At 39.0% G+C, this 15163-nt stretch overlaps 1 long non-coding RNA gene across 6 annotated transcripts in view; it reads left to right on the top strand.

Annotated features, from left to right (window-relative positions):
* LOC138067146 (uncharacterized) overlaps positions 1-14320 on the top strand; it is a 39994-nt gene extending 25674 nt beyond the window's left edge. For 4 of the 6 annotated variants that reach the window (XR_011140849.1, XR_011140846.1, XR_011140850.1 and 1 more), the window contains exons 3-4: positions 10752-10897; positions 11267-14320. This is a non-coding gene — a long non-coding RNA (uncharacterized lncRNA). The remainder of the gene's footprint in view (positions 1-10751; positions 10898-11266) is intronic. The other 2 variants (XR_011140847.1, XR_011140848.1) reach the window with 2 other exon arrangements.
* Positions 14321-15163: the final 843 nt, after the last annotated feature.

The raw sequence follows: 15163 nt of genomic DNA, 5'->3' as shown, positions 1-15163 counted from the left end.
GTGTGCACATGAGTATGCGTGTATTTTTCACGTACAATAAGTTCTGATTTTATATTTTATTGTAAAAAAGCACGTATTCACTTATTTTAATGCTGCTTCCTGCAGACTGCAAGATGATGGTCCCCAACAGGTATAACACTCAAGAACAGAAAACAGGAAAAGAAAGCATTTAGAATAACTAGATAACTAATACTGATGGTGTTTGAGTACTATGCTCTGTATAACAGACCACACAGTATAGCAGTGTACAGATATCCCTGTCAACTGACCAGCCACTCATGACTGGAAAATGAATGCTACATGATAATAGAGCAGATCTGAAGTATGTTTGCTGTATCTGTGTTGGTTTCCTGATATTGGCATTGGTAAATGTGAAAAGAAATTACATGAGCAGCCACCTCATATGATTTTGAAGGACCTAGCTAGTAGCAATGCAGTGACTATAACATATGTTCCTTGGTCACAAAGTAACTGGTTACTTGGCTACAAAGCAACTGCAAAATAAATAAATAAATAAAAATCCGTGCAGTTCCACCAAAATAAGGGAACCAACCAAAAAAACTAGTTTTTGTTAAAATTCTTCAAATGAGTCTATAAAACTTAATACTATATTAAGTATTAATACTTACTACTTAAGTATTACTACTATAATACTTACCACAGAAATTTATTAAAGAAAATAAATGACATAATCTCTCTGTGATTACTTAGTTCTTCAGAATAATTACCTGACTCAGGAAATCTTTAGATAAAAACCTCTAATGATGCAAAGTCTCCTATCTAACCTCCTTCCCGAAAACATTACAGTTAATGATGACAAATACTTTCCTTTTGTATCATAATAAAATTCAGTCTTTGTGGTTCAATAAGAACAATGGAATATTTGCCCTCCTCCTTTCTAATTTTAAATTTAAACTGCTAATTAACTTATGATGAATTCATAAAGGTGAAAAAATGTTTTTCTTCTTTGGTTGCTGTTTTTATTTGTATTGAACTTGCAATAACTAACAGTTCAATTTTAAAAAAGCCACTGAATTCACAAGTTCTGGGGTATAGAGAAGGAAGAAATCTACATGTATTTTTCTCTTTCATAGGCTGTAGAGAAAAAAATGAGTCCACAAGATGCAGCCAGAAAGAATAGGTCAGGTTAGAAGGAAAGAAGTAAAACGCCAGGTACATACAGCTATGGACTGCACCGAACTAAAGAAAAACTAATAAAGATCCATAGGAGGTAAAATTATAACTATAATAAATAAGATATGCCATTCCTGAAAAAATGATAAAGAGCTTTCCTGGAGCTATTCATGCCACCAAAGCAGTGAGTTCATGCCAGCAACCCTTACGAAACGACAGCCTGTCTCCATAACAGCACAGCACTTAGGCTATGGTTGTGCAGCTGTCTCAGGGTACAAGTGCAGCTGAACTCTGAGTCCCTGCAAACACCTGTGCATTCGCTGGATATTACACTTTGTGGGTTGATGCAATCCTGTTACAGGCAGGAGCCATGATCAGATTTTGCAAACAAATAAAATAGACGGGAAAAAAAATACTAACAGCTAAAGCACATGCTTTCTGCAGCGTAATGCTGCTGAAGTCTAAACCGTGGCATGTAAGGTGAAAACCTTAAGTCTAAACTGTGGCATGTCAGCCAGGACAGCTCACTTCTGGATAATATTATCTAAGGGCCGCATACTGCTTGGAAGCATAGATGGGTCAGCTGATGTAGTTACTTACCACTATTGTTAAATATAATGCCAGTTTATGACAAATTTGCAGTTATTATTGCAAAAAATTAATTTTGGTGCTGGGAATGTTTCAGTTCATGCCAGTAGTACTTACATTTACTCAGGAAAGAGTCACATAGCTTTGCAGAAGTTATATTTATAAAATCTGCAGCTGTTTCCTTCAGGGCAAAAGAAGTAGTTCTTTTTACATTAATAGGGATTATGCATGGGAGTAAGGATTGCAGTGTTGTTCTTCAATTTCAACATTATGATTTTGCATCTGAGTCTACAAGTACTATCAGTAATGTTAGTGAAAATAAGTCCTCTACTGTTGAGGATATGTACATGAATCTTTTACCCTTTAAAGTACCCACCATTAGGAAGATGTATATGGAGAAGGCTCTGAGGAATTCTGGTGTGTTGTTGTGATATCATATAGTTCTGAGTAGAAGAGGTTTAACCCTAATAGTAATTTAAGCATTTTCCATACTAAGACTATGCTCTGACAATCGTTGCTGGAAAGGAGGCGGTAGTTTAAGACATAGCTGTCCACAGCTGCTTGTTACTTCTTTTCTGCCAGAAATTACCTCTAGAGACAGCTCAACTAGTGGAGCAAATCACCTGAGGTTCCTCATCAAAAGCATTACAAAAGTCGTCTGATCTAATTTGAACTGATATTGCAGCTGTGTAAAGTAACTCAACTGATTTCGCACTAGAGTGCATGTGGAGGGCTCATATATTTTGTTCCCTGGCTGAACTGTGAAGATGTGACTGTCTGCAGATAGCTGCTAGCAACTAGGAGAGAGTTGCTGTATAGATTGCCTGATGGTGGCCTGATGCTGCTGCCAGTACTACCTTTGGCAGTCTGGAATCAATAATGGTTGCTGTAAGTAGTCCTTGTCAGTCTGGATAAAGCCGGAGACTTTACAGAAGCAACATCTTAAATGCTTGAAAAGGTTGAAGCTGATGTTTGAGACTGTATCAGCCTACAGATGCTGGGAGTAAGAAAGCTCTTACTGAAACACTCAGTGAAATGATATGAAATATATTTTATCTGAGTATGCACTTTAGCATTTGCACCTGTGAAGGAAAAAAGAAATGTGTTTAATTCAATAATGCATGTCTTTTTCTTTTATGGGAATTGAGCAACAATAAGGCATTGACAAAGTTGTTATAAAGTCATCGTAAAGTTGTTAGCTGAAGAGAAGGTTGTCACAGTCGTTTTATTTCTTGCATTGAGATGAGAGAACTGAGGAAGAACTTTCCTAGCTCAAAAAATTGCTGATACTTTTTTTTACAGGGTCAGTACAGAGTTTAAAAGAATATGTTTTAGCATCGGATATATGATAATCTTTTGAAGTTCATGCTGGAACTTTCTACCTGCTGAATTTACAATTCCCAGCATTGCAGTTAAGGCAAGAAAAACAACATATAGCATGCAAGAGGTTGCTTGGTTGTAGACTGTGTTGCATGAGCCCAAAATGTAAACAAACAAACAAAAAAAACCCTCCCCCTACAACTTTGCAGTAGTATGTGAAGAGAGTCCAGCAATAGCTCTTTCTGAGTATACTGAAATTTGCGGTTATCTACAGATGTTAGCAGCTTTTGTTACTTCTCATATTCAAAACTTCTCATATGTTTGAAAGGTTGGTGACTCCTGCTCTCCTCATATCACAATGGCAGCGCTGGGGCTGAGACTGCGCTCACACATCAGCTGGAAGGCAGGCAGTAGCACTGCCCTATGCCTTGGTCACTGTGAGACCCTGGGGACAGACTCCTGCTGGGTATCAGTATGGTGCACTACTGACTTCAGCCATGCCTGTGACACAGGTGACCAACTCGAGCTGCTGTTGGAGATGGTCAGGGAGGTAGGCAAGGAGCTGGGTGCTAGTGTGCTCATGCTGATTAGGTCTCAACTGTGAGATCAAGGGACGCAGCCCATGTGTGTGCCCTGGCCTCATCCCCAGTGCATGTCAGGCATAGCTTTTCTGGGAAGGAGCCAGGGTATTTTGCTCAGATGTGAGCCAGCGCACTCATGATGAGGTCCCCAAATCTAACTGGCAAATCAGAGCGGGAAGTTTTCACCACATGCACCTGCCAGGCAGAGCAGACATAGGCTCTAACTCCCTAGCAGAGCCAGATGAGGGAAGCGTGTCGTGAGTGCAAGATAACTGTTAATACCACCAAAAGGCCATGGCAGAGTTAGACTGTCTAAACAAGGTCCAAGCCTAGGATTGTTTGTTCAGTACACAGAGGTACAATGCAGATGTCCAGGAATCAGCTTTCCATCACTTTCCAAGCTTCCTGCCCGCCATCATTTTCTCATCTTCTCACTCAGCTCTGCAGGAGGTACATTGCCTTAGCAGTCCTGGGAAGGGGAGCAGGCACTGCCAGGTTACCCCACTAGAAACTCCTAGCTCTGCGGATGTCCACTTTCACCTCATTCCTGCCTTCACTCTCTCTTTCCAGTACAGCAGCAGCAACTCCCTCCATCCCCAAACCTTGCGTACGACTACAGCTGCCCAGGGCTCTGGAGTTGCGGAGGGGCTGCTGAGAGACACAGCAGTAGGTGGCAAAGAAGGAAACACAGAATGGTTAAGGTTTGAAGGGACCTTTAAAGATCATCTCATCCACCTCCCCTGCTCAAGCAGGGTCAAATCATGAATCATGAAGAAATTGGTGAACAAGTATTGAGAAAAAAAATCAACCCTCAGGAGAGTTAAGTGATTTCAGATGGTTAAACCAAATTCATCACTGCTGTCACCATCATCAGAGCCTTGTCAGAGCTACCCTCATTGATTTCAGTGGGCTTTGGATTAGGTCTGGAATCAATACAAAGAATTAAAGAGCTGATTATAAACAGTGGAAACTCAAAGGGCTTTGCTAGTCAAAAGCCATCTTGGTGTTTGAATGATGTACCCTGCTTAGCAGTTGGCTGCACCCCTGTTGGGCTATTTGCTTTCAGAGGACGTGTCCGTGGGTGACAGTGACAAAGATAAATCTATCCAGGGGACACCATTCGATCTAGAGCTTTGACAGGGCTGCTTCTAGCCAGCGACAACTGACTCTGGACAGACGTGAATGCTCATTCTGGACTGAAATACTACATTGGCATATACAATGCAATAGGCAAAAAGAGAGCAGATTTGCCTCGTAGCAGAAATACTAGTGCTAAAGTATGCAGTTTTCCTTCTTGCTAAAACTGCAAAAGCAATGAGCATTATGGCTAAACTCAAAGGAATATTGTCAATGTAGTGTAAGTCCACTTTCTATAGAATTTTAAGTAATACTTGTAAAATCTGGTAAGAGAAGAGCTGTTTCTATTGCACAGTTAATACTGAAAACAGTTCCCATAATAAGTTTGATTTTCAAATTCTCTCTTTCCCTGTGCCTTGTAACTCTGTAAAAATGCCTCAAAGCAGAAGTCTAAACTTCTAGTATTCCCGAGACATCATGTCGTATCTTGTCCTCTAAGCGTTTCTAAGGGAAATTTGCTTTAGAAATGTGCTAAAGAATCTGTGTTTAGGAAATGTATCTGCAGACTTTTGAACCATTTACTACCATGTTTCTGACTCATGACAAATCTGGTATGTTTTGGCATTGTCTGAAAAGCCTAGAATTGTTGAACTCGCAAAGTATTAGTGAAAGATTGCACTTCTTTAGCTACCTCATGGAGATATTAGAGAAAATGTGTTAGTATTTGCCACATTGTTTCATATCTTTGGATTAAAGATGGCAATAGCATTTTGGTTAAGACTGCTAATAAAAGTAGGCAAAGATATCTTGCAAAGGACTTAAGATTATGATGCCCTTGCAACCCAAACACTAACTTTTCTGCCCAGTCTTTCCACGAAGGTGTAGTCCTTTGTCCTTTGAAATTCAAAAATTTATTTCTATTGTTGCAGTGACTTTGAATGACGCCCAATAACTTTTAACAGCCAAAACCTAGCAGGAGTTTTGTGTAGGAATGGTGGCAATGAACTTCAGATGGTTCTAACCATGCTAGGGTTAATAGCAACACAGCAGATGAAATGCTGTGTTGTCAAAAGCACAAATAAAATCTCTGTGGAAAGAGTAATATGATTGACTTTTGTGCATTGCTAGGTAGGTGTGTTCATGAGGATTCACAAATGTTTCTGAAGAACACTTAAGAAAGAGGAAGGAAACCAAAACACAGGTGAAAGAAAACAACTCAGAGCTCCCCCCCTTTACAAACTATGCAGATCAATGTTGTGCTGGGTTTATAAAACACTCTGTATGCTGCTTGGAAAAAAAGCGTAAACACTTCCTGAAAACGCACTTAGAGGTAGCTGATTTCCCAAGTGTTACTGACTCTTTCCTTGCTTAAAAGAAAGCTTTCTTTGCATTGCGGGGAAGAGGGAAAAGCCTAGGTCTACAGACAAACTCTTCTTTCCTGTGCACGCGTAGACCTCTGGGAACCAGACTAACCACAGGCTAGAAGGTCAATTTTGCAGCTACTTTTGTTGAAAGATTGGCAGTACTGCACTATCAGCATGGAGCTGGCATCTGTGCATTGCTCCCGCACTGCTTTGCTCGGATACCTGGAAATGTTTGAACTGCTGGACAGAGCCCAGTTAAAGCAGATTAACTGCGCTGTTTTTTGCTCTCTCAAATTCAGTTAGTTTTCAGTTTCATTTTGTTTTATGTCCTTGAAGTGTTAGGAAATTAGCCTGTGTTCGGTGAGATTCCCCTTCACCCTGAGCTGAAACCTGCTGTCATAACAGAGGTAAAACTGTTTTCACCATTGTCACAAGAAGTATGCAGCATTTGAGATAAAGGCTTTTGAAAAGGCACAGAAATAGTTATCAGTTTTGTCTTTTGAAACCAGCAGTTTAAATAAGTTTCACCTCTAGTTCAAGGATACTTCCTAGTGATAAATGTTTTCAAGGATGCTTTAGTACCTTCAGGTAGCCAGAGAGGACACAGTGTGCAAATAAAAAATGTTGAGCTATCACTTTCCAGCAACATGTGAGAAAGAGAAAATGAAGAAAACTGATTTGTTTTTTAAGGCACAAACCAACCCGATCTTGCACAAGGGCAAACAGCACAATAGGATAGTCAGGATACAAGCAGAGAAGGTATATAGTTTATCAAATGCAAATTTTAGAAGTTGTGTATTTATAAATTACTTAATGTCTTGTAAATATAATATGTTAAGTATTTATAAGTCTAAATCCTCAAAATTAAATGTCTGTAAGGCTTGGAGCTAGGTGCTGGCAACGATACTCAGATTATTGACACATGTTACTGCTAGCCTGCTTTCATCATAACATGTTATTAGCAATAATGATATATTTATTTGTATTGCTCTATGAACTACATAGGCAAAGTGGGATCTGCTGTGATTGCATTGTGCATATGGCAACAATATTTCATTTGGGTGTCTAGGAGAATATTATGGGTACTCATCCTGCTTCCACTGATGTCATGGGCAAAACATTTGGTGGCTTCACTGAGAACAGGATCAGGCCTCGAGCATGCTGCTCTGCTCTCTTTACTATCCTGTCACGATGCTGCTATATGAGCATCTGAAATTAGGCGCTCTGGAGCTCTCCATGTATCAGAGAGCTCCATGACCGTTCCTGACTCCTCATTGATTAATTCATCTAACACAGTAAGTCTTGAAAGTGTTTCTTTTCTATTGCCGCTTGTTACTTTAGCAACATTTTTAAAGTCACCTTGCTCTTTCTTAAATGTTTTAAGCCTTGAAGCTGAGAAGCTCTGCCACTTTGAGTGAAGCTTTTGTTTTCCAAGAGGCAGAGAAGCATGTCTAATAAGCCTTTTTATAAATCACAATATTTTTCCAATACAATGCTGTAACCTTTACATGTGGAGCTATCTATAATGAATTTAGGACAATGTTCTTAAAGTTGCATCGGTGCTTCCCCTATATTTTTCCCTTTTATCCTGAAAGAGTCTCAAAAAACTTGGAAAATGCCTATACAGCAATCACTTCACCCACAACTGAGAGCAGGCACTGCTATAGCTGGGCATGGCCACTTCTGTGGGCTTGTAATACTGCACAAGTAGCTATCCCCAAAATATTAGAAACAGATGACAGTATGGGTGTATGATGTGTCAGAGGATCTCCCAGGCAACCTCCAAAGCCCTTGGTTACAAAGGGCACAAGAATTTCAAGCACTGAACATGGATAAATTGCATTGCACATTAGTTTGTTATACAGCCACCTGTCTCCTGTCTCCTGTCTTCTATCTCCTGTATTAAATAGCTCTCCATGAGCACGGCTTTGAGACCCTTTGGTCTATTTATGCCTCCTGTGATCACTGTCTTTACACAGACATCTTTCTTCTCCTTCCAGTGTATGTTTTATTTTTCCAGTTTATCTCTTCTCTCACTTCTAAATCATTTCCCCTAAAACTGCACTTAAGCTCCATTATTCCCTCCTTTGCACGATTACATTGCCACTTGAAACCCATGCTATATTTGTACATGGAGAATTCACTGCTGGATCTCCTTGCCCCCACCTTTTTTTTTAGAAAAGAATGAACAAGTAATGAAAGGATTAAACCTCCCCAAAGTTTTAGTATTTTCCTACTACACAGTGGTTGTTAAGACAGCAAATGAAATGTAGCTTCTCTAACAAAAACACTAGAGGAGGTCAAAAAAAAGGTAGGTGGATATTTCTCATTACAAAAGGCTTTTGTATAGAACCAATATTATGCACGGGGTGGTAACCTCTGTAAGTTTTTATACACCCAAACTTCAAGTCTGTGGGAATTTCCAAAATGCAAAGAACACAGAATCAAAGCCAGAATTATTTGTAAACATGGGATAGATGAGATTTATATAACAGGCTACTGCAGATTTATGAATCCAGGAAGGAAATAATTACAAAGGAAATTAAAGTTAAAAATACTCATGAACCACAGAAAGACTGTTCTTTCTTCTCTTTCTTTGGCAACAGTTTTACACCCACTTGCTGCGTGCCAGTTCATTCTTCTAGGTAGCTAGCAGGGCCATTAATGGGGTTTCCAGTTTAAAAAACAAACTTTACTTGGTAAATACTTTTTATTATGTGATTGAAATAAGTTGTAGATTACTTAGACAAAAAGCTTTTTGCCTATATTTAAGCAATTAATATACTTACAGGCAATTAATATACTTATAGGCAATTTGCCTATACTTCTAGTACAAAAAGTCTTCTAATAGTATGTTTCGGTTTAAAACATTTCTTTGGAGATCTGAAATTACTAAAAATAAGGGAAGTTTAAAACCAAAATCTTAAGCTAACCTACATTCTGATGAAAGTTATTGCCAGCAGAATACCATAAAACGTAACCAGCATGACGAGGCTGCACTGCCCATTGTACTCCAGACGTCTTTTTTCTTTTACTTGATAAACATCAAATTCCTCTGATAAATGAGGAACTATCCATTTCTCCATTCTTTGCAATGTTATTCATTCTACCTTCTCTATTTTTGAAATAGAGGGCAAAAATTATGTCCTTACACTGTTGTTACTCAGGTGTCCTCAATATCTTCAGGTGGGACTAAGCAGGCAAGACAGGCACCTTTCTCCTGGGAGGGGTTTTCTGAATTGTGCTGCTTTTTCTCCTGAAGTGTCCTAGTTTTGGAGTGCCACCATGATCTGAAATGGAAATGATCAGTAATCTTTACTCTGGAACACAATTTAAGTGTAACCAAAAATTGCCCCTGGAGGGTCTTCTAGCTTGTAGATGTTTATAGACCTCAGCACTCTTCATATACAAAGTAAGAACATATTAATAATGAAAGTGATATTGTAGAGCTTCAGCACTCTTCATATACAAAGTAAGAACATATTAATAATGAAAGTGATATTGTAGAGCTATACTAAGTGTAGTAAGTGTGACATCCAATGAAATCCTGGGTAAATCAATAATAAAATGAGACAGAGAAACAGAATGAGGAAAAAGATGCAAAATGTTACTCTGCAGCACAGGGTATTAATGTGCCCTGTATCACACATGATAACCCTGACAGCAATGTCAGAGGGCAGGGAGACTGTGCAAAATCCTAATGGGATTCCAGCTGTACGCCAAAAGCCAGGCACAGTTTTTTAGTGAATTCAGTTAAGAGGTTGTAGGAAAACACAACTGGCTAAGGAACTTCCTTAATAACAAGAATTTCCTTCACAGTGAGGAAGTGATAACCCATACAGAAAAAGGAAGCTGTAACACAGCTTCACATGTGCCACTCTAGCAAATAATGTAGGGGAAAGGTGAGAAAGATGGATTCCTAAAACATTAAGTGAAGAAATTTAAGAAAAGCAGCTGTACAGGTGCAATGTAAGCACATTCAAGTGTATTTTAATAATGGCAAAAAGACAGTGAATCATTGTGGGAATTCCTGGATGTTTGCATGTTTCCCCTGACTTAGTTTTTGAAAATTAAAGTAACAGCTTTTTACAGAAATAGGATTTTTAGTGTTGTCTGAAAACAGTGCTGGTAGAATTTTAACAAGCTATAGGTAAAGGCTTTTGACTTCTTCAAGCTAAATCCTGGACTTGCTGAAATCAGTGTTCATATTAAATATTTTGAAGCCTATGTTCTCACAGAAAAATCTGCATGAATAAGGTCTGAATGAGACGCATGAGATCTTTTCTGTGACTCTTGCTAAACGGCAACTGCAATGAAATATAGGTTTTATTGTTAGTGTTGGTTTACAGTCACACACATAATCACATTGAAAGGAAAAGTTTGTAAAAGTGATTATTTGAAGAATAAGGATGAGGTAACTCAAATAGACATGCTTTATTAGTAACTTTCACATACCAGTCTCACAGCTGTCTGAAGTGAAAACTATATTAATTGGTTTAGAGGAATATGGCAACATATTCTTCATGTATGTTAAATGATATTTTCCTACAGATTTTATTTAAAGAATTAATGAAGAACAGTTTGATCCTTCTATATTTTCCTGTCGTCATAGAAGATTTAGGTGCATAGATTCAGTCCCCAGTAAAGTACTCTCAGAGTAAGGGCATTCGGGTTCCTTCTATTTCAGAAATTTCACCTACTTCTAGAATCAGTTTTTGGGTACAACATGAGACCAACAACCTCCAGTGAAAGACGGACAACCTTCAGTGAAGGTATTTGGACAAAGCTGCTCTGGAAGAAAAAAATAGACACTGCTGAGTTCAGAAAGGTCAGGTATGGAATGAATTATTTCTGTAATTGGTAACGAGTGACTTCCAGTTCTGGCAAATTATGTACTTAGTACAAATTATTAATCCTTGTTTGTTTTCTTATATGAGTGTCTGTGGTATAGTCCTCAGATGAAAAGAATCAAAGAATTTAAGATTTTGCCATTACGCTAAAGCATGTGGGTATTTTTGAGCCTGTGGCTGCTGGCTTTTGGCTTATGTTATAGTGAGTTTTTGCAGTGTCCCAAATAATTTGGGTAAGGAGTTGGATATGTATTTATATTTATTCATTCTATTTATTTTTACCTAAGCTCAATGTTTGTTTTTAATGTAATCCTGAATGAACTCTTATAGTAAATGCTGATATCATTTACAGGAAGCATAAGCCAAGCGTACATCTGTTCATACACTTGCACTCCGTCAACTTCAAAGCAACCACTAAAGCACAACTGATGACAGAGTCTAGTTTCATAAAATACAGATCAGTAGCCACATGCTTTTTTTTTCTAGCGATTTGTGATAATTTTGTCAGAGCTGGAAGAAAGACAGAAACATTTTAAATTCTGATTTGATGCTAGTGCCGCTCTTTGCCCAGGGTAGCCTGAGTCCAGCCTACCACAAGACATCTGCACTTTGACATTCTCTTGAGGTACTGAACACAACATCAGGAAAACAATTTCCCAGCTATACTATCAGAGAGCTCCACGCAAGAGGATTGTCTGATAAAGACTTTTCAATCTGATAAAGACCATGAAGGCTCTTTATGGTCCCCTGATTAAATGAATTGTCTCATAAAGTAACCGATGCCAATGATTCAGCTTGTAACATCATGATTTTAAGTGTGCGATTCTGCTTCCCCTGGGTGTCAGGGGGGCTTTTGTGGGAATCTGACTGCATTTTGGAATGAAAAAGGAGCATGGTGATGGCTGCTGCCAGCAGCGAGGGAGATGAGTGCAAGGACAGGCAGAAGGAAGCCAGGACTCAAGGCTCTGCAGCTGTTTCTTGGGCTAGTTCCTTGCCTGCTCTAACCACTGCTTGAAGAGAGGAGCCCAAACCACTGGGTAAGTGACGTTACCAGGATTAACGGCCTGAGAGAGAAATGGGATTCTTGTTACGCTCGCACGTGGCAGTTTAGTAAGATGTTGCTTGCTTGATTGCAAGAAGAAAATAATTATTGGTAATGTGTTATCAGCCTTATGGTGTTATCAGATGCTGTGCTGAGGCTGTTTTCGGGACATTTTCTGCCCTGTAACTGAAGGAGTAGCACCAATGTGTCTGTCCCTGATTCTTAACAGTGATTGTGCGCATCAATCTCCAGGTAACATGAGCTGGAGTGGTGGCTGCTTCGTTTCCCTGGAAAGTGCCAGTAGTCTCTAGCTTTCTTAAAAAGGTAAATAGTACAAGTACAAGAAATGAATACCGATGTTCCAAGTCACATTTTTATTTTTGTAAAATAGTCTCACATACTCAGAAGTTTCCAGTTTTGTATAAATAAATTCTGGCAACCTCAAAATTAGCTTCACTTAGACTCTTAGGTGGCATCAACCAAAGATAAAATGGTAGAATTAAAAGATTTGGGAACTTTCAGAGTAATGGTCAGAGAAGTGTCTTCTACCACCAAACAGAGGAGGTATAAATAATTTAAAGGCAGTGCTTCACTCAAATACTCTCTTTCCTTACAAAAAAAGACTTGGACTATTAGGCATAAAAATAAACATTCTGAAGCAAATGGTCAGATCACCTGATTTAAAATACCTGAAAGAGTAGAGGACAGGGTTATAATTTCCTTTAACTTGAAAATGAAATGGTGAGACTTATATAAAATCTCTTTTCCATTCCCGTGTTAATAACTAAAGATGCAATATCATGTGCTGCAAAGAACTGAGCATGAATGATTCTCTGTTTCCTAGACCATGAGAAAAATCTGGCAAAGCTTGAAAAGTTATATCCCAGGGACAACATTCAAACTGGGGCTGTTCGTGCTGTGTATGCCTACATAATGCCATGAGAAGCTGTCTGCTTCCCCGACCCAGTGAATGAGCCTCTGGTAGATGAGAGAGAAGACATGACTGAAATAAACCCCTGCCTTACTTACCCTCCACTCTGAAGAAATTTGAATCTATATATGAGAATTATTATGCTACCCTACATTTAAGGTATTAAAACATATTACAGTACATCATATTTCGCATGTTAACCTCAACCCACCTTAAGAATGGCTAGATGTGTAAGGAGGGATTTGTTTGGTGCTTAAGATCTGAATCACTGACTGGATTTTAAAAAGCAACAGTGACTGGATTTTAGAAAGCAACAGCTTTTGATAATTAACCCCTTTCTCTTGTTACCTGACTGGTTTTGTTTATGTGCATAGCCTCATATCATGAAGTTTTGATGGTTTGTTTATGCTACTAAAAGTCATTTCTATAAACAAATATAAAATATCAAAACAATTCTTTTGTTTAGCATCAATAAGTAGAGGGAAGAGCTGAAAGAAAAAATCCAGCATCGTTATTTACTAGGAAGAAAATGAAGGGAAAATTCCTTTAAGGAGAGAGAGAAGGAACAGAAAGCAGGAGGAAAATATCAGGAGCTAATCTGCAGGCACTCCCCCAAAGGTCATGAGAGGTAATGGAAGGAATGAAACTGGTGATGGAAATCAGCAACAAAGACAAACATCCAAAAAATGCAGTCTTCAGAAAAGCAGCAGGCAATGAGGCAGGGGTTCTGTGAGAATCCACAAACCTACCCTCAGTGCTGAAGTAAGACAATCAACTCTGCTGCCTCTCACACCCAGGCAACACCACTGGCTCCAAGGATTTGCGCTCACGCAGTAAGAAACTTGAGTATAACTCAAAGTGTCTACCTAAAAAAGCAAAGCAAAAGCCCTGTGCAAAACGCTTTATATGGCTTTGGGCTGATATGCAGGGACCCGCTCCAGTTTTACATACGCTTTGGTAAGAGCTCAGGAAGATAGAACTTGTTTAGGCAGAGTCAGATGGTGCTGACCAAATAAATTAACATAAAACCCTCGGATGTAAAAAAGGAGGGATCTGAGAACCGATCTCCAGGATGTGGCAAATCTGGATGTGAAATAAGACTGTTGCTACTAATTGCTACAATTATTCTTTGGTTTCAGTTTTGGAAATAGTTCTTGCTATTGAAACATTAGCAAAGGGGACCAAAAGCATTTTAAACAGAAATGCAATCAGTTAACTCAGACAGAATGAAGCATGCTGCTAGAGACATTGCATGCTATAAATACACGTGCACTCATTTTTGATACAAACACGGTGGTATGTTGTACTTAAACTGGCTTTTGTATAAAAATACTCTGTGGAATAATTTTGATTCTTATTTTTATCTATCTTGCAAGGAGACTCAAAGACTGCAGTTCCTCCCCATCACTGGAATTGTATTAAGGCCCAAACACTCTCTCTCTCTCTCTGTCATATTTTGGTCATCTGGGACAGTCTGCCCTGTAATTGAAAAAGCTTTAAAGAATTTTTAGATTGTCCTTTCAAACACAAAAATATTTTCTTGTGAAGAGAGTGCAAGCTTTTTTTACAGAGAAGGCAAATGTTAATGCACTTTGTGAAACAAAAAGGGTCAAAACAGTGGCGGGGTAAATATTTTTCCTAGAGTTAACTCTGTATGTCAATTTTCTAGCCAGGGATATATCAGCACTAAAGCTTTTCTTTCTGCTTCTCATGGCATACAAAGGCTCACCTTCTCCAAGCTATTGTGCTAGTGTTGAGCTAAAATTTGTGTGTGGGGCTTAGCTGTATGATCCTCATTAAAGTCTTTGGGCACCATGCAGATAAAAACATTTGTAAGAGCCTGCTGGGCCCCTGAGCATTCGTTCCCTGAGAACAGCAGGTCAGAGCATCGCTGGTGTGCTGGCTCTAGTGACAGCAGGGAATTAGGTGGAAAGTGGGTCTTCATTATGGAAACTAGGAGTATTTAAACAATATTTTTCTTATTATGTTTAATATGATGAGAATGTGATGAAAAGCATGAAGGATAAACCTTGTTAGATAACAGTTGCTTTGACAGCAGTTGATTTGCTGGGCAGAGAGTGCCTGAAACTATGCTGAGTGCTACACTGCCTAGCTACGCTGCTCAGGAAGTCTGGATATGGTTGGGCTGAGTGTTCACCTTTGGTTTGAGTCACTGCAAGATCATGATGCTACTAAGCGAGACGCTCCTGCTGTTGTCTTTCAGACCTAGCTTAAGAGCTCTGGACAGGTGCCTAGTGGCATGCGTGCCTCTGGGC

Source organism: Struthio camelus, chromosome 4 (assembly GCF_040807025.1).
Source record: "Struthio camelus isolate bStrCam1 chromosome 4, bStrCam1.hap1, whole genome shotgun sequence".
NCBI lineage: Eukaryota > Metazoa > Chordata > Aves > Struthioniformes > Struthionidae > Struthio > Struthio camelus.
Note: the sequence above shows the minus strand (reverse complement) of the source record. Positions and strands in the feature narration are given on the sequence as shown.